Below are 25187 nucleotides of genomic sequence, written 5' to 3' on the forward strand. Positions count from 1 at the left end.
CCATGAGTTCAACCAATAGCTAAATTAGAATAAAAATAATGTAATGATACAAACAAACTCGAAACAGTTTATGAAATTATTAACAAAATGTCTGAAAATAACAGCTTATTTTATAATTTATAGAAGTTAATCGTTTGGTTCAAATAATATTTCCGAGTAGATTTCATAATTAATGACGAGTTACCTAAGATGATATTTAAGTAATAAGAGAATATGTTTTAATAAATGCAAAACGTTGTGACTATGTTAGAATTAAATTAGGATAAGAATATTATGTAAAAGTGATGCTACGGCGAAGAAAAACTTATGTAAACTGCCTTATGAAATAAACGTATTTAGGAAAAAAAAAAACATCGTTCCAATTTTTGTAACGGAATTACACGGTCAGATTGTTTTTCTAACGATCGTAACAGACAATCGTAGCTGACGTTGTCTTTATCTGTAATACTTCCATACTACACACAATTGAAATGTATAAAAATGCTTCAAGGACTTCTTCATACTCATAAACATTTGCGTTCATTACACTGGATCTCTACCGGAATAAGACGGGAATAGATGCTCGAGTTACACTTAAATGCGAGTTAATGTCATCATTGCTAAACAGGTACGGTTCATCGTAATAAAGGAATACGCTATAAATAACACATAACACAACAACGAAAAGCTCGTAACCACAAACAGACAGACAGACAGACAGCGATTTAAATTTTCATTACAAGAGTCGCAAACCAAAACAATGTATCTTCCAATGTACCGGGAGAACAATGCACAAATAAAATCGTTTTGAAATCACATAACTAGCCGGCTTACGCGCTTCAATCAACTAACGGCGCAGGAAAATGGCCTTTTTCGTCATTTTATCGTTGGTGTTATTAAAAGAGAATGAAGTTGGCGCCTTAACATAGAAACCAAGTTGACATCATTTGGGCTCTTTTGCGCTCGCTGGGTTTTCAGAGAATAGGTACGTTATGTGATGTCAACCGAAACATCTCTACAGTCACTATATAATGCGCTACTGGAAAGTAAAAGTGGTTGCGCGCTTGTCTCGATTTGCAGGACCGATATTCGTTGTGGGAGACTCGAAACAATGGCTAGTTTACAACTAAACATGTCCGCATAAGCGCATCTAAACATCATGTCAAAAGACCCACAACAGCGGAATGAATCTAACCGATAGTACCTCTATATCTTTCATACTATGGAATCGGGAACTTTAGTTTGCTATTGTGGATTCCTCCTTACAGTAAAAATTCATTCATTTCAGTTTATCGGTTTGTTTAGTATTCGTATTGACACATCTTTTGTGACGTAGAAGGCCAACTATCCGAAAAAGCATAGTTCCACTCCTCGCGCCCGACAAGCATATTGTTACCTTGAATCGAATGAAACAGAATAGCTTCCTCAACCGTCTGCGAATGGTCTTGACACAGTTGTGACTGTGCGAAGAGTTACTTGTGGTGACTATTGCGCATGTCACAACTACATGTTTGATATTTGACAGCGTAGTGATGCGATTGTTTTGCTCGAATGAACTTGGATGCGGTTTTCTGACTCAGAAATTGAACGACAGTTTCGGAGAATCGGAAGAATAAGTCGTCAGATCATATTTATTTTGTTGTTTTATGAAACTACTTTGTACAAAATCTGATAAGAGACACGATGTAGTATTACTCCATTATGAGTAGGGGAACTGTGAAACAAAGCGAATCATCGCACGAAATTGCCTTGAATGAGATGTGAGACAAAGGACACAGTGCTGCCATAGAAACGATTTCATAGTTACTAAAAACCAAACGCAAAACAAACGGGTGAACGAGTTGTGAACTTATTATTTACACCGAATTTTACTTTAGAATTCATGTTCATACAGGAAAATTCATAGAAAAGCTTAAGATGTAGATCATCAAAAAAAAAGAGTGATCCAAAATATTACTATATTTTCACAACAGTGAGCTTATAATAATCAATTTATGAACACTTGCACAATATTGCTTCACTTAACTCGGTGAGCAAACATTGAGAAATACAGAGAATATTTTACTTTTCACAACACTTCACTCTGTATTCCCGGAACTGAAAGTTGGATGTAATTCAATAGCATTCTAGAAGACCGTATGGCTTTTCATTTGAATTGAAGTTTGTCAAAATCGATTCTGCTTTCTCCAAAAAACAAAGTGATTTCCGTTTTGGTGTTTTGATCAGTACTTCCGGTACTTCTGGAACCGGGAACTGAGAACCGGTGTAACTGAGTTCAGTTTGGTTGACCAGCAACTTACATATTCAACAAAATTTGAGTTTGGTTTTGAGCAAAATTTAGAAGAATTTGTCCCTTTTTTGTACGGTCGCTCTAAATGCAAGTTTGATTTGTTTAGCACACTTCACTTTGTATTTCCGGTACCGAATGTCGGACCGGATGAAATTCAATAGTTGTTGGTTCATCCGGAACAGGGAACTGTTAGCTGTGAACAAAATTAAATTTTTTGATCATCTACCGATTAGACGTACACATTGTAAGAACTACACGGCTGTTTCCAACTACTTTATTCCTTCTTGAATAGTCTATCAGTCTTTACTTCTGGAGCCGGAAGTCGTATCCAAATAAAATTCCAGTAGCTATCTATGGCACAATAATCGGTGTTATCGCAAGGGAAATCTATGACCAGTGGAAATACTTGAAAATGTGTTTTTCTGTATTTAATGCTATATGTTCATTTATTGCGCTCGATGCATCATGAATATGAAATATAATCTATCCAGCTGTATCAAAATCGTGCTGTTTTTGGAATAAATTTAATTCGTTTCGATGGCATGTATCAAATTGATACATATGAAGCTTTTTGTTTTAAATTTTTTTGACAGTATCTGTCACACTTGACCTTGAAAACAGAATATGTTTCCAGACTTAGATTCCGCACGGTAATAGCTATCCAACAAGCCATAGATTGTTAAAATCCGTTCATTTTCAACGGAGATATCGACATTTTTGTGTAAGCGACTTTTCCCTCTATTCCAGCAGTAGGAGTTTTGACAAAGCAATGCTTGGGAGCTTTTACTTTTTATACTTTTTCATACAATTGTTTCTAAGTACCAAAAATACTGTGTATAGCATTCTTTTTTATGACATTTAGCCTCGGACCGATTTTAGCACGGTTCGTTTTTAGCAACATAATCGTTCGAGTATGACATATGTAAACCTGATGATGGCGGCATTTTCGAGTTGAAAACAATTCTATAATTATATTGACTACTTACAGTAATAAATGCTGGAAGAACATAACACTCATATACCATTCGAATCAGTTCGTCGAGATCAGCAAATGCGTGTGTGACAAATAATTTCACTTAATTTTTTTCGGAGATGACTCAACCATCGAAGTCTGAAAAGTCGTATGCTCCCAAACAAGGTTCCTGAATTATGTTTGGATTTGAATTCTGGTACCGGAACTACAGGATGATATGTAAAACGAAATTAAAAGTGTGTAGCCATTTTTCTAGTAGATGGCTGAACCGATCTAAGATTCAATTGAAATCTAAGAATCATCTAAGATTCAAATGAAAAGTTCTAAGATTCTATAAAACATGTTGCTTTTCAGTCAGATCCAACTTCCGGTTTCGGGGATATAGGGTGATTGGTATAAAAATGTCTATTTCACATAAATTAATCAGGTTTATCGGGTTAGAAGATTTTGATAGTCGATAACCAAATAAACATATTTCAGATTTAGTGATATTCAGTTTTCGATTCGGAAGGTACCCAAAAATTTGATTCGCACTACGATTTCTCAAAGATGACTACACAGATTTTCAAACCTTTTGAAACAAATGTAAGCTATACAGCTATTCAGGTGAATTTATCTGACTTCGGCTACACCGATTTTCGAATTCAGGTACCAGTATCGAATCTTTTCTCATTGCTCAATCGTTTTCTCAAAAAAAGCCAAATCGAATTTAAGAAACAAAAATTCAAATTAAAATAAACATATAGTTGCATAAAAAATTTAATTAATTTGATCCAATTCTGACTTCCGATTCTAGAACTACAGGAAGATGATTTTTAAAAATTCAAACCGATATAGAAGATGACAATCCCTAAAAGCATTAAAGTTAGACTCAAAACTATTGCAATTTATTCGGCAAGTCAATTCATGGCCATACGAATCGGTTTGGGCTATGCTGGGTCCTGAATACAGGATCTGGAAGTATCGTAAATAACCGTAAACTTTAAAGTGGAACTTATTTCGACATCTCATGAAATGTTCAATCGATTGTCACACTTTTAGATTCAAATTCGATCCGATTTGCAGTTTCGACATCACAGAGTAATGAGTGATTAAAATCTCAAATTGCCGCTTGTATCGACGTTCATTAAAATAATGTCATGAAAACTGAAACACAGAAGAATATGCATGAAAAAAACACATGCGAATTGATAAAAAAAGGTATCATCTCACTGCTAGGTGGATTAAGTACGTTTTTTACCGATTAAAGTTACCCTATAACTGGGCAAAAGCTCCAAAGTGGAACTCGGTTTAATTTCTCAGTTGAATTGGTGAGACCGATTGGCCTAAAATTAGATTCGAATGAACGGTTCATAGTACAATAGATAATTGTTGCACTTTATTTGGATCCGATGTTCGGTTGCGCTACTATAAGTCTAAAATTTAAATTTATAAAGTCACAAAACTCCAATTAACCAGAAGCACGTCCCACTTGAGCCAATTTTGATTGAATATTCTCCATTTTTAATGCAATTGTTTTGGAGTATTTGTAAGAATGAGTACAATACACGTTAACATGAAATTAAGTCATATTTAGGCAACCGCTCGTGTCAGATTTCAACCAAAATTTAAAATTAACCGCGAAATGGTTCACAGCCTTAGGAATCAACAAAATTAATTTTAAAGTGATTAAAACCAATGAATATTAATGCAAAAAAAAATTGGAAGTGATATCGTCCCACTGGTATAATATACCTAGCACGCTTTTTAATTAGAACTAGTTGTTATTTAACGTTACATCCAAAGATAAAGTTAAGATTGCGTTGTCTATTATAAAACTTTTCTATTACTGATCTTACTGCTTCACGATTACAGATCATTTTCTTCTCCTACATTATTCAATGTATCATATGGAATTGTGAGATATTGAATGCATACAGAAAGCAAACTACTTTAAACTACTAACTCGAACTAATACACACATGGCATTCCTAAAGAAATCTCATCTAATCCCACACAATCCATCTTAAACTTTCATAAACCTTCTAAATCCGTGAAATTCCTCCTGAATTTTCATATATCAGACAATACCGTTTCATGCAAAGTGCAATCTTCCATTTTTGTTTAACTTCGTCTTTGACTCATCGACATATAACTGTTTTAAAGAAAAATCTAAAAAGTCGACGCAATTTAGATTCAATAAAACTAACGCGTAATTGCTTGTAGCATCGTTCCACATGAAGTGACATTTGTTATGTTGCATCGATGGTCTGAGACAGTGCAACATTTTCCTACCGTGAAACGATGGCTCACGAGCTCAAACTCACCAATGACCGAATGATTCACTCCTCCATTCAACCTGTTTCTCGTTTGTACACTGCATGACAGTTCTGCATGAATCAGATAGTTTGAGTAAGAACAGGTACGGTGCATGTCAAAACAAAACCCACACTACGCTATAAAATACGCAAACCATGAATGAGAGTGATTATACGGAGAGCGGGAGAAAACGAGCGACAACCCGTAAACGAAGTACGAGAGAGAATCAAACCAATCAACTACATATCCGTAAACCTTTTGCCATCGGCTAACCGAGAGCTACTCGAGCTCAACGAACAAACGGTGGATTCACGCGGTCATGTATGGACGTACGTTTTACGAGTCGCTCTCGACTCCCAGCCGTTTTTCACCTGGTGTCAAATCCACTGGTTAGCTAGTGATTAGTGTGAAATATCTATAGAATTAAAATAATAATAAAGAATTGTGCTTGCTGTTGTGTGAGTTTAGATGAATCTTCCTGTGCAGTGGTTTTATTGACTCAAAAAGTAAGACGTACTTTATTTGAAGTCATATGTTTTATATGAGAAACTATATGAATGAGTACGATGTGACGGGGAATTATCAATGCTTGTGGTTTTTAGCTGAATGAGAAGTGTTAATTGGTCGCGAATTCATCACCGGTTATTTAGTGCAAACTACACCGTAGATAGCCGGATATCATATATCAGGAAATACTGTAAATATTGTAGTAAATTTTCATATCCTTTGTCGTGAAGAATATTGTGCAAAATCGTAAATTCACAAGTGTTAGTGTGCTAAACTGACGCATCGAGAAAATAAACAGCACAGCACAGAACGCAAAGAGCAGGTCGAGTCAAGAGTTTATTGACATTTCTAATTCGCTAAACCCTTTGTTGTTTGCAACAGTTTCGTGCTGGGTAAAGTTTCGAAAATTATTCAACCACGACACTCGCGGCATATCGATGGGAAAGTGAATTGAAATGCTCCTACATTGAATTGCAAAAATAATTAAAAACAACGCGAAAAGTCTTGTGTAAAAATTGACTACCGAAATCAGCCAAATGCTTCATGTGAAAAGAGAAACAAGAGAAAAGAAGTTGGCACATCTACCATATTATAGCGTGATGCGTATCAAAGCTTCAGCTTCAGCTGGTTCGAAAATAATGCTGACAATCCACGCGAGAGAAATTGCATAAATACACGTCGATTGCTAGCTGGATGTAATTGTAGTAAACAGTGTATGAACGGTACGGATCTTTTGCAAACAGTTTAGGTGATTCGAAATCCTTGTGAAAGAGTAGATATTACTAGATAAGCGAATTTATTATCTAGTGCTTATCTCTAGAGGTAGGTAGACTAAAACTGAAACACGGTGTTTTCATTTTATTAAAAAATATCATTGATCTTGTACAACAACATTAAATATTGTAGAGGGCGAAGTAAGACATGTTAACAACACTTAGATTACTTTGAATCTATTATCTACTACGAACGCTGGTTTAGCGAATCAGAATCACTTCTAAATTCACTTGTGTGGTACATTGAGAAACGGTTGCGCAATTTGTCAGATCGGGGAATCAATCCGCTTGAAGATATTTCAGTACCCACCAAAGATAACATCTCTATGCTAAATAGCATACAGCTTACAGCATAACCTTCTGAATTTTAAAAGTAGAGCCGTAACAATGGCGAAGAGATTAATATTAAGAAGCTGAAACATTGTCCAAAGTATTGACGCGTACGGTAAGGTAAATGTCGATAGTTACAGGCTCATGTAGAACCATGTGTGGTAATCAAGGCACTGCGCTTGCAAAGGGCAATATAAACAATACCATTCTTCAAAGTTACAATAGAGGAAGACGGGGTAATACTTACTCCTAAAAATGTGGCTATATATAGAATGAAAAAAAAAACGCGAAAGTTTAAGGCATGACTACCTTCAATCACTATTCTTTCTCATAATTATAAACAAATACTCGCTGTTTGCAAAATTTGTTAAAACAACGGGGCAAAACGCACGACAACATCGGGGCAAAATGAACCCCCAAAAAGCGTTTTCGTGAAATTTTAAAAAGAAAGTTTTTGACTTTCCGTGAAAGGAATATTTTTCAAATGGGAGATTGTTCACTATCATCTATTAATTAGATAACATATACTTTGTCTCATTTAATTTGAGTCATTTTGCCTCCATAAATATGAGAAAATAACTTCGAAGATTATCCTTTATAGTTGCAAATCATCATCTATACTACCACATAATTTCAACTAATCAATCACTTCTAAAAAAGCAAAGGTACCTTCTAGGGAAAGCCACGCAACATATTACTAAATAAGTCGTGTGGCTAAGTAATTTTTTTTTACCAAATCGTTAATTTTAATCGGTTTCATTCATCAATGTAATTTGTTTCTAGAGCAAAACAATCATTTCAACGCTTCTTTAACTTCTCGATGCCGAATTTGTGGAAGGATCTATCTTTTTCCTCAAAATAGACTTTTTAGCAATTGTTTCTTCATTCGAGTTGAATTTCTTAACGGAGAGCATTTTTTAGATAAACGAATAGCCAGCAGTCACTTGGGTCCAGATCTAGGCTATACGGTGGATGAGGAGGCAATTCGAAGTGCAATTTGTTCAATTTATCCATCGTAGTTATCGACTTGTGAATCGGTGTTTTGTTTTAGTTAAACTGTGTTTTTTTCTTCTTCGGCAGATGAGGTCGTTTTTCCTCGATTATTTAGTTCAAACGATCTAACAACGCTATGTAGTACTCGTTATTAAATTGTTTTTCTTTCTTAAGATTATCGATGCAATGTTGCTCGAATATCAAAAATGCAACGAACGCCAATGATCATCGTTCGCTTCCCTTCACCTTTGTTCGATAGTCGTTCTGGTTTTCGGACTTGTCCGTATATTCGGGTGCGAACGAAGCCGACGCTACTTCGTTGCTCGCACGAAGATCTATTCCTTGCAGTTGTTATTCGCATTGGACGTACCCCCGAATGACTTAACGCCAATATGGAACGAATATTCATGCAGCGATCATCATTAAAACCTTATTCGCGATTATTGTTCGTGCTGACTTTGCAACAAGCAAATTAAGATTTTTTCCTCTGTATTAGTACCATAGTGTTATGTTTGAGCGAAACCAAAATGGCGGCTTGACGGCATTTCTGTGCAAGTTTTGAACAACATAAGTCAAGTAAATCTTAACCAATCGATTCTAAAATTTTACAAAATATTCTCGATCTCCATATCTCCATAGAGGTACGTAGGGGTTTTTGAAAATTGTGAAGATTATTTTTATGAACTTTTTGAATCGATTGGTCAAGATTTACTTGACTTATGTTTCTGGCCGTCAAAATGCAGCACTTTCGCGGAAATGCCGCCAAGCCGCCATTTTGTTTTTCGAATTTTTAAAACTCATAATTTTTTTGTACTTAAATATACTTATTAAAAAGTGCTTTATACAAAATTCGGATTACTCCATTTTTTGGATTCCAAAATAATTCCCCAAAAAAGTCCTTCTCTTTTTTTCTACAGTGGTGTAACTCCTTAATACACGTACTGCTAAATAGAGCTTTCGAATGATTTCAATATATCACTGTAATGAATCAACTATTTTGTCTAAACCCTATTCACTAGTTTATATTGTAGTAATCAATTAAATTTATGAAAATTTAGGGGATTATTTACTCGTTCCGCGATAGCGTTTATAATTTTCGTCCGCTTTCCAAGAATAAGAATTGTTAATCAAGACATTCCGGGACTTCAGTAAACTCCATAAAATTTGTGGTGCAAAGTTTATGAATTTTTAAAGATGCGCGGATTTTTTGAAACCGGATTTATACTAACAAATATCCTGCCGTAACACTTGTGTAGTACGCAGTAGTATATACTGCCTCTAGTAACAACAAGCTCTGGACTAACATTCCTTCCCATTCCTTAGACCATCGATGGGTCTGGCTGGCATCTGTACTGATCAATGAATTCTGCGGTTACCAGAATATGTACATTGAAGAATGATTTGCCAGTCTCAGGTCTGATCATCATGAAATTCTCTTACAATTTCAGCTATTCCCGATAACTAAATGAGTAGAAGCTAGAGGTGGCCGCTTAAGTACGTATTTTGTACTCTCTGAGTCAATGAAGTGATTTTTTATGTTTGATTGGTGTTTTTGGGTTTAGACAACTACATTGGTTTTCTAACATTTTGGAGTAAAATTATGCAGATAAATTCCCTACGGTTTTTCAAAATGTAAAAATTTTTGCCTTTCTTATACATTATTTATCTTATCACTGTGAAAACTAACTTTTGAACCGAGGCCTGGAAGGCCGAATGTCATATACCATTCGACTCAGTTCGTCGAGTATGTATGAATGCGTGTATGTGTCTGTATGTATCCATGTTAAATTCTTGTGGACTCAATTTTCTCAGAAACGGCTGGACCGATTTTAACAAATTTAGATTCAAACGAATGGTCTTGTAGTCTCATATAAAGTACCTGAGTATTAGTCGAGTCCGACTTTCGGTTCCGGAATTACAGGGTGATATGTGCAAAAAAAATGAAAATATGAGCACTAACTTTTCTAAGAGATGGCAGAAAGGATGGCTTTTATCTTATCGAAGAACGCTCTCTAACAATTCTTCACAAGATTTAATAAGTGTCATCAAAGAGAAACGGATATCATCGCGCTAACAAAAAAACCGGCATGGTGCTGTGGGGATTCGCTGTGAAGTAATAAACGGTTGCTCATTCTCGTTTTGCGATCCGATTTTATACGGGCTGTGGATAATTGCGATAGAATCATTTTACCATTGTAAGCACCACAATCGCTGCATGAACAATATTGGCACATGCTTATGTATGTTACATTGTAGCTCCAGTATAATTTTACATACTCTCACCAAACTTGACAGGTACTTCTTGGTCTTCAGAGATTGTCATAAGAATATTTTTCAATGGGAGTGTCCTTAGCATGGAGATATAAGATAAAACTAGGCATATTTGACAAAAATTATCTCACAACTAGTGTTGCTCTGACAGATTGAAAGCCATTAATATTTTCCCAATTCAAAACACAATTGTTCGTTTGTTGAGAAGATCTGAGAGAAGCTTTGTTGAAAGATGGAAATGATTAAACAGTACGGCAGGACCTCTGTTGAAAAGATTTTTTGTTTGATGATAATTGTCAACTTGCGATTCTCTCTTGGTAAATTCCACACAGCGCCGATCATTGCAAAACTGTATCTATTTTGGAAAAGACCGTGAAACACTTAGAGTATGAGGTGGGCCGAAGAAATGTAGAAAAATTCTCTCACGGTTCATGCTTTGAGAGGCAGTGAGCTCTTGTAGCATCATCTACCAGAATGACGATGTTGTATACAATGTTGAGAAATATCGAGCCGCTCTATGCCAAATTATCGGCGATCACCAACACTGGATGACAGAATCAATTTCAACAAACTTAGATTCAAATGGAAGATCTTGCAATCCCACACAAAGTTTCTGAATTACAGGAATTACAGGGTGATTAGTACACAAATTGCAATATCAAACTACTTAGTCACTATCGTCAGAGATGGCGTGACCGATTTTTATAGACTATAGAAGGTCTTATGGTCTCATACAAAGCTCTAGAATTTAAACTCAATCCGACTCCCGGTTCCGGAATTACAGGGACTAGAGCGATAAAAAAAATTATACCGTTGCTCGAATCGGCGAAGCAAAATACGTAAAAAGAAATCTAAACTGATGTCAAAACTATTTTAATCGGTAGTCATTGTCAGTAGAAGGTCAAATAAACCGATTCCGACTATCCCGGTTCCCGTTTTCCGATTCCAGAAGTACCGGAAATAGTGTTGATATATTCAAAATTGGAACTTATTCATTTTCACAAACGTAGATTGAAATGAAAGGCGAAGCAAATATTGTGAAAAATCAGTCAGATAGTCAATTTAAGTAGAAAGCCAAAGATAGCGAGTCGGGCTGTCCTGGTTTTCGATTCCAGAAGTACGAGAATATAGTGAAACTTTTTCTGCTTTCTTTCAAGAACCTCTTTCCTATTTCCAAGAATATATGAGAATATGAGAGATACGAGGAAGGCATCATCACACCATCAGGTGAATTAAAATAAGCTTTTTATAATTTTTATAACTTTGAATCAAATTAAAATTTTCAAATTCTGCAACGCTCATAACGTGGCATTTGGTTTTACCTCCATTTCTCCAATTTTGAAAAATTTTGATTGGCACTTAACCTTTCATTACATTCTGTTTATGTTCTTATGTAGTTTTCACGTGAAGTCAAGTTCCAATCCCAACTAAATCTATGGATTTTACAACAGATGGGGTAGAATCTAGGTTTACTTCAGCTTAAAACGAAACTAAATAGGAGAATATCAAAAAACGGAAACCTAAAATATCATAAATGCATAACAGTGATTTTATGATTGCGTCATTGTATCGGAACTGATTGACTGTTTCGAAGTTAAGTGAGCACTTAGCTCTCACGAAAACTTTTTTGTGGATGTACTAAACTATCATCGCCACTTATTTGGCCTTATTTGTGTTAGTGTATTGATTTTTCCTTATTCTTCATCACAATACATCCAGCCACCTTGGCATTGAGCCTACTACTCTCTTCGAAGGATTTTATTTTAACACCATTTACTCGTACATACTTACCATCATGCAGAAGTACTAGGCCTTGTTCGTTCCATGAATTGATTTTTTTTTTCGTTTCCTGCTTTGAACCACCGTTGTTCCAACCATAAAGGTCGTACTTCGGACAATTACACTGCATTATGGAGATTTTTCATAGTTACTTTGAGAATTTCCTTTTCCGGAACGTGCCAAAAACTAATGACAAGCATTCAAGTCAATAAAGCAGATAGATAGTCTGTAGTTAATTTACGATTGATCAATTGTCAATTATGAATGCAGCACGAACCACAAATGACATAATAAAAAAATTGTTTACCTGTTTAACCACACCTTTCACTACTGATCTTCCATTACACCGGGGAGTATCGTCATCATCATTATCATCATCACCATCATCATCTGGCCAAGACGTCAACACGGTTCATCATTCAATGCTGAACCGACAATTCGAATGCATGGGAAATTGCATTTCCATAATTTCACTTTCAGCGAAAGAACTACCGTTCCGTGCGGCTGTGTGGTTGGGTGCACCGGAAAGGGGACGATGAAAACTCATTCTATTGTTTTCCGGCGTCCGTTGCTCACGCGCTGCATCATAGCACTATCGCTCTTATTTTCTGCGCACTGTAGCTATAGAGAAGTCGCAACAAGAAAACCCCCTGGCAACCGAGTGGGACAGATAAAGTATTATTTGTTTCGTTTCTGACAGGTGAGAAACTTAAACTGAAAAATCGTGTTATTGCTTGCGGCGGCATTTAACTGCTGAAAGTCTCACATTTAAAATGCGTGTTTATGTTTTCAAGTTTTTCGATCACGTTCACGCTAGGGTGTTTCGATCTAACTTTTCGATCACGTTCATGTGATGTCTCCACAACCGATTAACACATGTGCTGGCACTTTGTATCTGCAATAAATTTAATAACTGACTGAAACGTTTTGAATTTAAAGTATTAGGCACCGTCTATCTCAGCTGAAAACGATGTAAAGGAAAGTAGTACATTGGAGAAGTTTCACACTTGAACTTCTGCGAACTATCATACATTGAACCATAAATTAGGAATTGTTTATGCTTTTTAATCGAATCACGTACCTAGATTGCTGGTAGCGAACACGTTTTCTCTAAATTTTTCAATAATATATTATTGTTTCTAAGCCGACCTACTTTAGAATGTATCGTATTTGGGCTAAGAAACCGAAACTGTCAGCGTAGTTGTCTACCTGTTATTTAAAAAACTAACAAGATTTTTCCAATCTTTTCAATTAAAGTTATCACCTGTCTAATCTTCCTGTGCAGCTTCTATGACCATGAGTGTCGGTAGAGATACTCAACTGGTTATCAATCACACTAGAACATTTCCTGAAATGTGTAACTGATTATCAAACTTCACATACTTCGATTCAAATGAAACTTTGACAAAACGATTTTTGTCATGGGTGAAATAACCAATCCGACTCAGGATTAACCTTTAAAATGGGCGGAGTAATTTTTGTGTGCACTTTTTCTTCTTCTTTTTTTACCTTTTTTATAAATATAAAAAATAGGTATAGAATTCGTTCAAACTTTAGAAAAATTTTCCAAGGCCCGGAGGGCCGAGTGTTATATACCAATCGATTCAGCTCGACGAACTGAGCAAATGTCCGTGTATGTGTGTGTGTGTATGTGTGTGTGTTGTGTGTGTTGTGTGTATTGTTAACTAAGAGGTCGAGATCTCAGAGATGGCTGGACCGATTTTGATCGAACTAGTCGCAAACGCTATTGAATGGTTTTGAGATCGGATGTTTTCTTTTTGAGTTATACGAAGTTTTATGTCAAAATTTTCAGTTTTTTGAGCATAGCTGTCACAATTGACCTTGAAAACAGAATATGTCTTTAGACTTGGATTCCGCACGGTAATATCTATCCAACGAGCCATAGATTGTTGAAATCCATTCATTTTTAACGCAGATATCGACATTTATGTGTAAGCGCCCTATTCCAGCAGTAGGAGTTTTGAGCGCTGTATGACAAAGCAATGCTTATGAGCAACGTGAAACACGATTTTTTTATACTGTTACAAACAATTGTTTCTAAGTACTAAAAAGACTGTGTACAGCATCATTTTTTATGTCATTTTGCCATCTCATGGAATGTTCAATCGATTGTCACACGTTTTGATTCGAATTCGATCTAGTTCGCAGCTTCGAAATTACAGTGTAATGAGTGAATAGAACTTTAAATTGTCGCTTGAAACAACGGTCATTAAAATAATTTCATGAGAACTAAAACACTGAAGAATATTCATCCAAAAAATTCATGCGGATTGATAAAAAAAGGTATCATCTCACTGCTAGGTAGATTAAGCACGTTTTGGGAATAACATCTGATTTCACATTGTACAAGTTGCATTGATCTCTGTATTCTGAGCTATACCATAACCAATTTCGTCCGAATGTAGATCTACTTGGAAAGGGAAGGATTGTTAATTCGATGCATGTTGCTACTAGAAAACGAGTAATCTGCGTTTTTACGCATTTTTTTATGCGTCACATAAAGGAATAGTTTGTTAGTAAATGCCCTAATAATATTGTCGTATGGTTTGGCTCTGGGCAGTCGGCTACCGAGAACGCGTTGAAATTTTTTCATGTTTTGTTAATATGTATTTTCCACTAAAATCGCAACGAGCATGCACGATACGACTACTTTTCGAAACTCGTAGAAATCCGGACAGTCGACTTGCAGGAGTACCGTCATTAATTCATATATTTAATCTATCGTTTTATTTTTTTTAAAACAGTGTTGTTTGCTGACCTTTTAAAAGCTACCGAATAGTTATACTCATTTATTTGCTTGAAAATCTGAGAGGGTAGAATATAACCTAATGAGCACAAAAGAAATGAAATCGTGCTCGAATGGTTTGACTGTTGATTTTAAACTTGCGTGAGACAATCCTGCTCGCTTAGGATAAAGGTACAGCTCTCACGTTGAAACTGTATTTGTAGTCTTTATTGATGCTTATTTAATTGTAGGGGCTAGGGTCCACTAGGAGATTGATTGTACCTATTAGCTCTCTCCGGACAGTACCAGCCTAGATGCCGTGTGGAATCCGGCGGAAAAAAATGAACCAAGAATTGATCCACTGGGTTCCTGCTTCCATGTCGTAAAAGGCGACAATTGCAGGAGTTTCTTTTTCCTTTCAGTTATTAGATATTTTCAATGTTTCACTTCTGATTACTCTATTTTACTAAATTATCTCTTCATTCAAACTATCAATTTCCGTCGGAGAAAAGTTTTATTTGGAATGTTTTCTTTTTCCATGTTATTGATTGTCTTTCAGGAATTTAAATTGAATGATACAAATCAGCTAATGCGCAAATCCGTTTATATTACAAAGTTAATAACAGAGATAACATTTATCGGTATATTGAATACATAGTAAAAAACACTTGATATTAATATTTCAAACAATAAATTAATATTTTTCTCGGTAGCCGGCTGCCCAGATCAACCAATTAATAATTTTATAAATAATTATAATAATAAAGCGGAAATAATAAAGAATCAAGACGCGCATGAAATCTGTTGACCTTTATTTGGTGATTTAAAATGATTTTATAACAACTGTTTAGACTATGTCAATGCAATGAATCAACTATTTTGTCTAAATCCTATTCACTCGTTTATTTTGTAATTTAATTTATAAAAATAGGGAAGTTTTTATTCTTTACGCGATAGTATTGCAAATTTTTATCAGTTTCCGCGAAAAAGAGCTGTGAATCAAGACTTTCCGGGACTTCAATATAGGATATTGTTGAAACGTTCAGTTAGTGAGTTCAGTGGTGCATCCGAGCATCTTGAAACCGGAACATACTGAGTCGCGCGCGAATAATATCAATACTGAAATTTTTACTAACAAACATCCTTCTCCCGTGACACTTGTGGAGTGCGCAGTAGTATATACGGCCTCTAGTAACAACAAGTGTTGGACTAACATCCCTTCCCATTCCTTAGACGATCTACGTTCGGGCCTGGCCGGCGCCGGTACTGATCAATGAATGCTGGGATTACCAGAAGATGTACATTGAAGGATGATTTACCAGTCCCATGTCGGATCATCTAAAAACTCCCTGTTCAATTTCAACTAATCCCGATCAGTAACGGAGTAGCTAGATCAAGCTTAAGCTTTATTGATGCTTATTTAATTGTTTCACTGTATATATAATTAACGTTTTGGTTTGATTTATAGTAAATCCAGTTTTAATAAGTGATTAGAAGTAAAACTGAAATATAGGTATCAATATTTAGGAATGTTTCAACAATCCGTTACGAATTTCAAGTCGAAAATTATGTTTCCGTTTAAGCCCCACTTTTTTGTCCGAGTTTTTTTCATTTTAATTTTAGAAACACAATAACAATTTTATTTTCCACCTAATCGAATGCACTTAATAATCACTGGATTCAGTATGGAATGAACATATAAAAGAACTAATCAGACCGTCTTTACAATGCACACGAAATAAATATTTCCCAAAAAAATCCGTAAAAAAACGTACACTCTTTGACACGAATACGATGACGATAAATTGAATTGACTCAGCGTCACCCAGCAAACTGACGTCTGTCTGTCACATGAAAACGTGTTTACAAAGTCAATGTTGGTTTTGAAGATATTTAAGCTGTCCGGTTTAGCCTCGTGTCCGAACTAGAGGCGGTCTCCCCTACATAAAAATCCATAAAAAATATATTATTGGAATGAGATATAAGTGACTATCAAATTCCACAAAGTTGTAGTTTTTTTCATAAAAGATATTTTTATTCAGGCCTATTTGCGTACAAGCTTTACGTGGCCGATTGAGCTAAGTTTTTAGCTAAAATTTTTTTTTGTGTTGGATCTCGTTGACACCCTTCCATTTTCCTCCTGCGAGGATTGAGAGGCAGTTTGTTCGTAGTTCGTCTCGTCATCCATTGCCGTGGTATTGTTGTTGATTTCGTTGCTAGTTGCTGTAGATGCGCCTTGTTGTACATTGTTTGCAGTTGCTGGTTGGTTGGATGGTGAGCTGTTAACTGCAGCTGATGTACTTTGTTCTATAGGGGTTACGTTGGATGGTTTCGTTGAAGGGGATACTTCAATGTTGTTGGTGACTGTCACATGTGTACTGGAGTTGCTTGGGGTTGGTGTGAAGGAAGCACCGTTGTCCTTCGGTGTGGTTGTCTCCTTGTACAGTTTATCACATGGCTTACCGTAATGAACAGCTTTTTGGCAATATTGAGATGTGGCCATCTGATTGTCATAGGTAACAAGTGATTTGCACGGGATTCTTATATCATGACCGAATGTTACGTAAGAAGGTATAGGCCTTTTCAAGCGCATGCATAAAAAACGTACGCCAGGGAAAAAGTTCTTCCACTTTTCTTTTTCGATAGAGAAAATCTCTCCGTATATGGACATAGTTTTACGAATATAAGGATCGATGACGCTTGAGGGAAGATCATGCACACGCACTTCTATAGCACTATCTTCCATATATACTGGAATGTTGTACTTAATGTTCTCGTGCTCCACATAATGCACATTATTATTGTCTTTTGCGAATTGAATTGCATTCAACTCTTTATAAAACTGGATGTAAACAGATCGAATTTTGCACTACCTGAAGTCAACAATAATTGTATTCTTTCGTACCGGCGGTAGCTTTTGTTCGTTTGGTTCACTCATTTTCGAGGTCGTTCTATTGTTCACTACACAATACTGTACTTGGTTTCTTTCGTCCCGAACGTAAGCGGTTTTGTTTTATTGACTGACTTTAATGAGATGTGAAAGCGAACTGAAAAGTTGATAAAGATTTTAGTACTTCCAAGAAAGTCTATGTCTATGAGTTAAATCGGATATGGATGAGTGATAACTTTCAGTGGTTATAGAGTAGGGAAGACCGGGACTGGTTGGCCGAGTTTTGCTTTCGGAAATTCTATACTCTTCCTGGTTAGACGTTTTAATAAATGGTTTGTTTCGTCATGAAGATACAGCGTTGAGGACATAGGTAATTTTTTTCATTCCTGCATACACATTGGGGAATTAACTAGTTACCAACAATCAAACGTGACAGGAATAATTGACAAACCAACCCTACTGGCGGGATAGATTGGGTGACGTCTTCTGAATGGCCTAGATTTTATACTAATGGGACGAGTTTTGTTCGGATTTGGGTCAATTTGCGGTAAATCCCGTTAGGAACTCTAAATGCATAAAGTTTTGATGGCATTTAATTTATAAACTATTGAAACATTCTTTTTATCGACAATTTCCAACCTTTAATGATTCTAATAATATTTTGTGTTTATTGCTCTGAGTAGCCGGCTACCGAGAAAACGGTGCAGTTTTATCGCGTCTTGTATTAATATGTGCTTTCTATCTAAATACGATTTTTTTTCTCCGAAACTCATAAAACTCCACACAGTCGGCTGCCGGGAGGTTCGCTATCGATTCATATATTTAATTAGTTGTATTTTTTAAATAAACAATCGTTATACTTTCAAGATATCAATCGCTTATCATCAATCGAACAACAACGCCTTACACGATACGAAGTAATGTCGATCTACTCCCTAACTAAAAAAATAAATAAATACCAAATGCATCCTCCTAACAGTCTAAACTATTTTTACATACGTCCTAGTGAAGCACGATTACAAGAAACAGACCGATTACAAGAAGACACCGACAATTATATGCAGATGACGCTTCGATCGGTTAACATAGTTTAATGTTTTGTGGTAAATTCTCAGTATCCGTCGCATGAGCCTTTTTTTAAGTTTCGTGAATCAGCATTATTCAATAAATACACTTTTCACTAATCAACACACACTCATAACTGTTTCGACCAATTAACAGATCGGCTGAAAAGTTCGTATCGTTTCTATGAGAGGACGCCACTAGAATTAAATCCATACCATTTTCAGTTAGTACCAACCTTCAAAAGATACGTGTATAAATTTGACAGCTGTCTGATTATTAGTTTGTGAGATATTGCATTTTGAGTGAAGCTACTTTTGTTATTGTGAAAAAAATGGAAAAAAAGAAATTTCGTGTGTTGATGAAACACTACTTTGTGATGAAAAAAAGTGCCGCCGATACCAAAAAATGGCTTGATGAGTGTTATCCAGACTCTGCACCGGGCGAAGCAACAATTCGTAAGTGGTTTGCAAAATTTCGTACTGGTCATATGAGCACCGAAGACGATGAACGCAGTGGACGTCCAAAAGAGGCTGTTACCGATGAAAACGTGAAAAAAATCCACAAAATGATTTTCAATGACCGTAAAGTGAAGTTGATCTAGATAACTGACACCCTAAAGATATCAAAGGAACGTGTTGGACATATTATTCACGAATATTTGGATATGAGAAAGCTTTGTGCAAAATGGGTGTCGCGTGAGCTCACAATGGATCAAAAACAACAATGAATTGATGATTCTGAGCAGTGTTTGGAGCTGTTATATCAAAATAAAACCGATTTTTTTCGTCGATATATAACAATGGACGAAACATGGCTCCATCACTTCACTCCGGAGTCCAATCGACAGTCAGCTGAGTGGACTGCACGCGATGAACCGAACCCAAAGCGTGGAAAGACTCAACAATCGGCCGGTAAGGTTATGGCGTCTGTATTTTGGGATTCGCATGGTATAATTTTCATCGACTACCTTGAAAAGGGAAAAACCATCAACAGTGACTATTATATAGCGTTATTAGAGCGTTTGAAGGACGAAATTTAAAAAAAAACGGCCTCATTTGAAGAAGAAAAAAGTTTTGTTTCATCAAGACAATGCAACGTGTCACAAGTCGATGAAAACCATGCTGAAATTGAACGAATTGGGCTTCGAATTGCTCCCTCATCCACCGTATTCTCCAGATTTGGCCCCCAGTGACTTTTCCTGTTCTCAGACCTCAAGAGAATGCTCGCTGGTAAAAAAATTAGAAGCAATGAAGAGGTAATCGCTGAAACTGAGGCCTATTTTGAGGCAAAGGACAAATCGTACTACAAAAATAGTATCGAAAAGTTGGAAGATCGCTATAATCGCTGTATCGCCTCTGATGGCAATTATGTTGAATAATGAAAACGAATTTTGGCAAACAAATGTGTGTTTCTATTAAACGATACGAACTTTTCAGCCGAACTGTTACTTTACTATAAGTTGTTTGATACACATTGAAATTAGATTTTGTTGTGAGCAACACTTAGGCACTGCATCGTACTTCCAGTGATGCCAACTCTCCTCGCATCTGATCAACGTTACACGTATTACTTTACAAAAACTGAATTTCAGTCACCAGTGCCAAAAAAAGAACAAACGTGCTCCTGTACAAACGATAACACAAAAATACCTGAAATTATGTATGTACGTGGGTGACCTAATATTCCACCAAAAACACTAAAGATGTCACTCGGCCACCCTTCTGCCAACCAGCCCTGGTCTCCCACTAAACACTTTCGATCTTTAAAACAATCTTGATGGGAGCATGAGAATACGAGAAATTTTTTAAATAGTAAAAAATCTAGATTGGAAATACATCAAACGCTGAAATCTGGTGTTACACAGATTTTTTTTTGTTCAAAAATGAACAGTTTTTGTGATTGGGAATTCGTAAAATGAGATTTGACTAGAATTTGAAATTGTTACATTTAATTAAATTGCTGAATAGTTGTTCCGATTTGTTTTAAAATGTTTCTAGAACTACATCAAACTTGAATTTACAACGATTTGTGTTTTAGTTTCGTTAAGACGTAGAGCCGTCTTGAGCTAGTTTTAAATATGATCAATATCTAATGGGGAGAACAGATTGGAAAATTGACATGTGAATGCAATTATGTAATGAAAACCACGAAAATATTACCGCCGGGACGGGACTCGAACCCGTAGCTAAATCCTAACCGGGAAAATTGCTTTACCAGTTAAACTATCCTTCATATGAAAACACATGAACAAAAAGTCCAATTGATTAGACAAACCCAAGCATGCTTCGCTGTACTTGGTCACCTTCTCACAAATTATTGATTGAAAGTTGAGTAATAATCGGTCGGTAAAATAACATGGATACTCTACTAATCCGATGGCTATTGGTACAATTGCCTTATTATTGAAGTTTCAGCTAATATTGAGCAGTTTCTTACTTCGTCTACTATAATTATAGTTTTAATTTTTTAAGAAGTAAGAGACGTATCAGTTTAAATGCATCGCTCTGGCTGATAATTTAAAATAATACAGAAAATAATGAATCATATAAGCAGCATTTAGTTATCACTAGTCTCTTATGCAATCCAGCAGAGTAAAGAGAAAAGTTGTCTCTTGAAGTTGTTTGCTATGCTGATAACTGAACATCATATATATTTGGTGTAACAGTTTATCGCAATACTGGTCAGATTCGTTCAAAATGCAATAATCGAGTGTTTTTGATGCTTTGTAGAGCACCCGCATCTACTTCATTAGTATTCAGTTTTTATTACCTTAATTTTTAGATTCATCGCTGAACACGAGATGTAGTCTTTGCAGTTTTCACAGCAATCAAACCGGTTTTAATGCTCTCCCCGTTCCGGAAATCGCAAGCCTTCTTCATTGATCAAAGAACTGAATTTAATTTAATTATTTCGGTTTCTTCCTCTCCAAACGATCGATATTCCCGCAGTGAGCGTTCGACGGACATGACACCGTCCATATATCCTACCGATGGCAGTGGAAACACTGTGACCGCACTGTTATTCCTATTTCGTAATTCATTATGCCATACAACTGCGAAGGCCTTCGAATTGACCAAGTTTTACCCCGGATGAAGCTCGACTTGTTTCTGGTTTTGATGTTGCAACAATCATTCGAGTCCGAAGAACGCCCCTGACCGTCACACAAAAGGTTGATTGTATGGCTTCGCGCTTGTTGTTTACCTTTTATGGGAGACATTTTGCACTGCTAGATAGTTCTCCTGGTTGATTATGTTGCCTATGGAAGTTTGTTGAGTCAAGGTTTGCAAGCTGTAACAAAATGTGCTGTAGCTAATGTGTGTCTTTTTTATTGAATAGGTGAATTGTTATTTTTTTCAAATGCAGTTCAAATCTTTCAAATATATCCAATATCACTATCTAATTTGCTTCTAATATAGTATGTGCTGTTATGTGTTATATAGCACAAACACATTCTCGTTTTATCACAACAGTAACTAGGAATTTGACAAGAAATAATCTCTTTGATCTGAACTCACATATTTTTTTTATTCGTGCAACATCAGTACGTTCGACTTCCAATTAAGACTGAGCTAATCAACGATAGTAATTGTCCTTGGAAGGTTTAGTGGCTTCATGTCACCGATTTAAATATGAGATGTATAATATATTAATGACAACATCCAGTTTGCCCCTGTTGCTCAGTTCAATGACACTGTTAACATGCTGCATTAGTAATATATCATATAAATGCTAGTATTACTGTGAAATATGTAAACACTTTTATGTCGTTTTCGCTTGAAAAAACTGAAACAGATCCTGGGTGGTTTCATTAATCAAAAACTTTTCAGGAAACTGAGTTGGGTTCGCAGTTAGCAACGGGGGTGTGAGCAAATGAAATCGACTCGATTTTCAGTTTGAGATGAAACTTTGTTCGAAACTTGCTTCAAACAAACAATTTGACGGCAGTTATAATGGAAACTGGGTTAGGTTCGGCATTAAGCGAAAACGATAGAGTGATAGACTAATATTCTTATTTGCAAACAAACCATGTCAAGCATCAAGATAATTAACAGTTCCAGGTGAAAGGTGCGAATTAAGAAGTTAGCTAGCCACGACTGTCATGAGTCGAATCGAAATATTGGTGTGATGGAAACATACAATATAAAAATATAACGCCATAAACAGCTCTAATAGTGACATTAATGTATTCATGGTAAAAAATTAAACACCTATTTCAATATTTGAATTTTATTTCCAAAGCATCATTCAAGTACTCTTATTGCATCATGATATTTATAAACTACAATTGAAATTGTTACCATTGATAAAGTAGATTTTTTTTATTATATCTCGCTTCACCTGTCTGGCCCTAGAAGAGTCTAATAATCGTCCTATTCAGCATTATAATAGTAATATAAAACATTTATAACTCTATTGCATTAACTGATTCATTAAATCTTTACGCGAGTTCTCAAAGCTAAAAAAGTTTTGGATTATTGTTCGTATTGGATACTGCGACAGTACTGTGTAAGATAATGTCATGTATTTTCTTGGATGCATGTAATATTCATATTTCTTTTTAATTATGTGGACTTTTTTAGCTCAGTATATACATAAAAAAGAGAAATAGAACATTATTTAAGTTAACTTTCGTATCTTATCCGGTACAGACGAAAGAGACAAAAACCAATATGGTGTAATGAAGAATAAGATAAATTTGAAGAGTGCAAATCCAATCAACAAGGCACCGACTTTGGTGATTCCGATACTAAAGTCAACAGTTGCTGGCAGTGTTGGGAATTAAATCTCTCAGGGAGGTTGTTTCAAATCATTAGTGATAAATTGAGCTTAAGATTTTTTTAAAAAAAGCTCAGTGTCAGAGAGATCACTTTCTAGTTCATCATCTAAGAAACGAACTTTCACTGAAATCTAAATCTTGAAGTATACACGTGAATTTATGTGTCTGCGAAACTTGAATTTTCACATGCAAAAAAACCCTTCTTAATCAACCTAGTGGTGTGATACTGCCTTTCTTTCGTCATTTGAATAGTCATATGAAAATATTTGTAAAACTCTTCCCTCGGCAATTAGTATCGTGAGCTTATCAAATAACCTAATATCGATTCTTCGGTTGCGTAACTTATACCATTATATCTCCGGAACCAGAAATCATTTGATATTTGAACTTGTAGCACAATTCGATAGTAGTTTTCAAACGACCCTAAGTGTGTTAAAATCGGCTCAACTATCTCTGAGAAAATTTGGTGGTAATAAAACCACGCGTTTTGTCGGTTACGTTACTTATACTTTATACTCGAATCTCCGGAATCAGAAGTGACAGGCACATGATCCACAGTTCAACAGTATCTTTCGAATGATCCTGGACGTATTCAAATCGGCGTAGCCATCTCTGAGAAAACTAAGCGGTAGAAAAACTTATAGTAGGTAATATTAGAGACATAACCGCAAGATTGACGTAGGACTGCTGTCGACAGAAGACAGATCACAAGGCAGAAAATGCACATTTGTTTTGGTACATTGCTCTACTAATGAATTATCCATTTTTAGTTAAATCTCATTAGATTTTTGAAACAGGCTTTGGATTTTGAAAAGAACCGAATGTCACGATTTCTCCAACTTTCAACACAGTTGACAATTATTTCCACAAGTAAAATTCCGAACAAATCGATTGCCTCTCGTTTGGCGAACGAGGCATAAAGTAAATCTGTTCACAGTGTCGATTGATTCCAAACTGAACCAATTTTTGATAAGAGCTTTCTTTTTACTCAATGGCCTTAATGGTCTCAATGACCAAAAAAGTAGCCAAATATAGAATTTTAATGTCGATTATGTAATTTATAATTTGCATATTTCAGTTAAAGAAATTATTAAAATGCTGTACGGGATTCACTTTTGGCTTTCAGAAACACCAAATTGTGAAATACTCTACAGGGTCCGGCACTCGAAGTGTAACCAACTTCAGACCGCTCGCGCAGCTGACGCACGGGCATCAACTCTCTAGAAATTTGCTAAATGACAGTTCGGAGTTGTATTGTTTACAAGCGCAAGAAAGCATTTTGCCAAAAGTGAACGCGAAAAAAAAATCTTGACTTGAGAGAGCGAAGGAGTTGCTTCGTTTGGCCGAAAGCGGTCAATTTCCGAACATTGTATTTTCTGACGAGAAAATTTTTCCAATTGAGCAATTCGTAAACTCTCAAAACGATAGGGTTTACTTGACCGACCGAGAATTTGAGTCATCGATTGGCCACCAGGAGGCAGCACCCGCAACACATAATGGTTTGGGCCGCTGTAAC

General features: G+C 36.0%; 1 protein-coding gene across 6 annotated transcripts in view; it reads left to right on the forward strand.

Annotated features, from left to right (window-relative positions):
• The first annotated feature begins 5821 nt into the window (after positions 1-5821).
• LOC131425326 (dentin sialophosphoprotein) overlaps positions 5822-25187 on the forward strand; it is a 90135-nt gene continuing 70769 nt past the window's right edge. For 2 of the 6 annotated variants that reach the window (XM_058587135.1, XM_058587136.1), the window contains exon 1: positions 5822-6869. The gene's annotated coding sequence lies outside the window, so the exon portion shown is untranslated. The remainder of the gene's footprint in view (positions 6870-25187) is intronic. The other 4 variants (XM_058587140.1, XM_058587139.1, XM_058587137.1 and 1 more) reach the window with 3 other exon arrangements.

This window comes from Malaya genurostris, chromosome 1, assembly GCF_030247185.1.
Source record: "Malaya genurostris strain Urasoe2022 chromosome 1, Malgen_1.1, whole genome shotgun sequence".
Taxonomy (NCBI): Eukaryota; Metazoa; Arthropoda; class Insecta; order Diptera; family Culicidae; genus Malaya; species Malaya genurostris.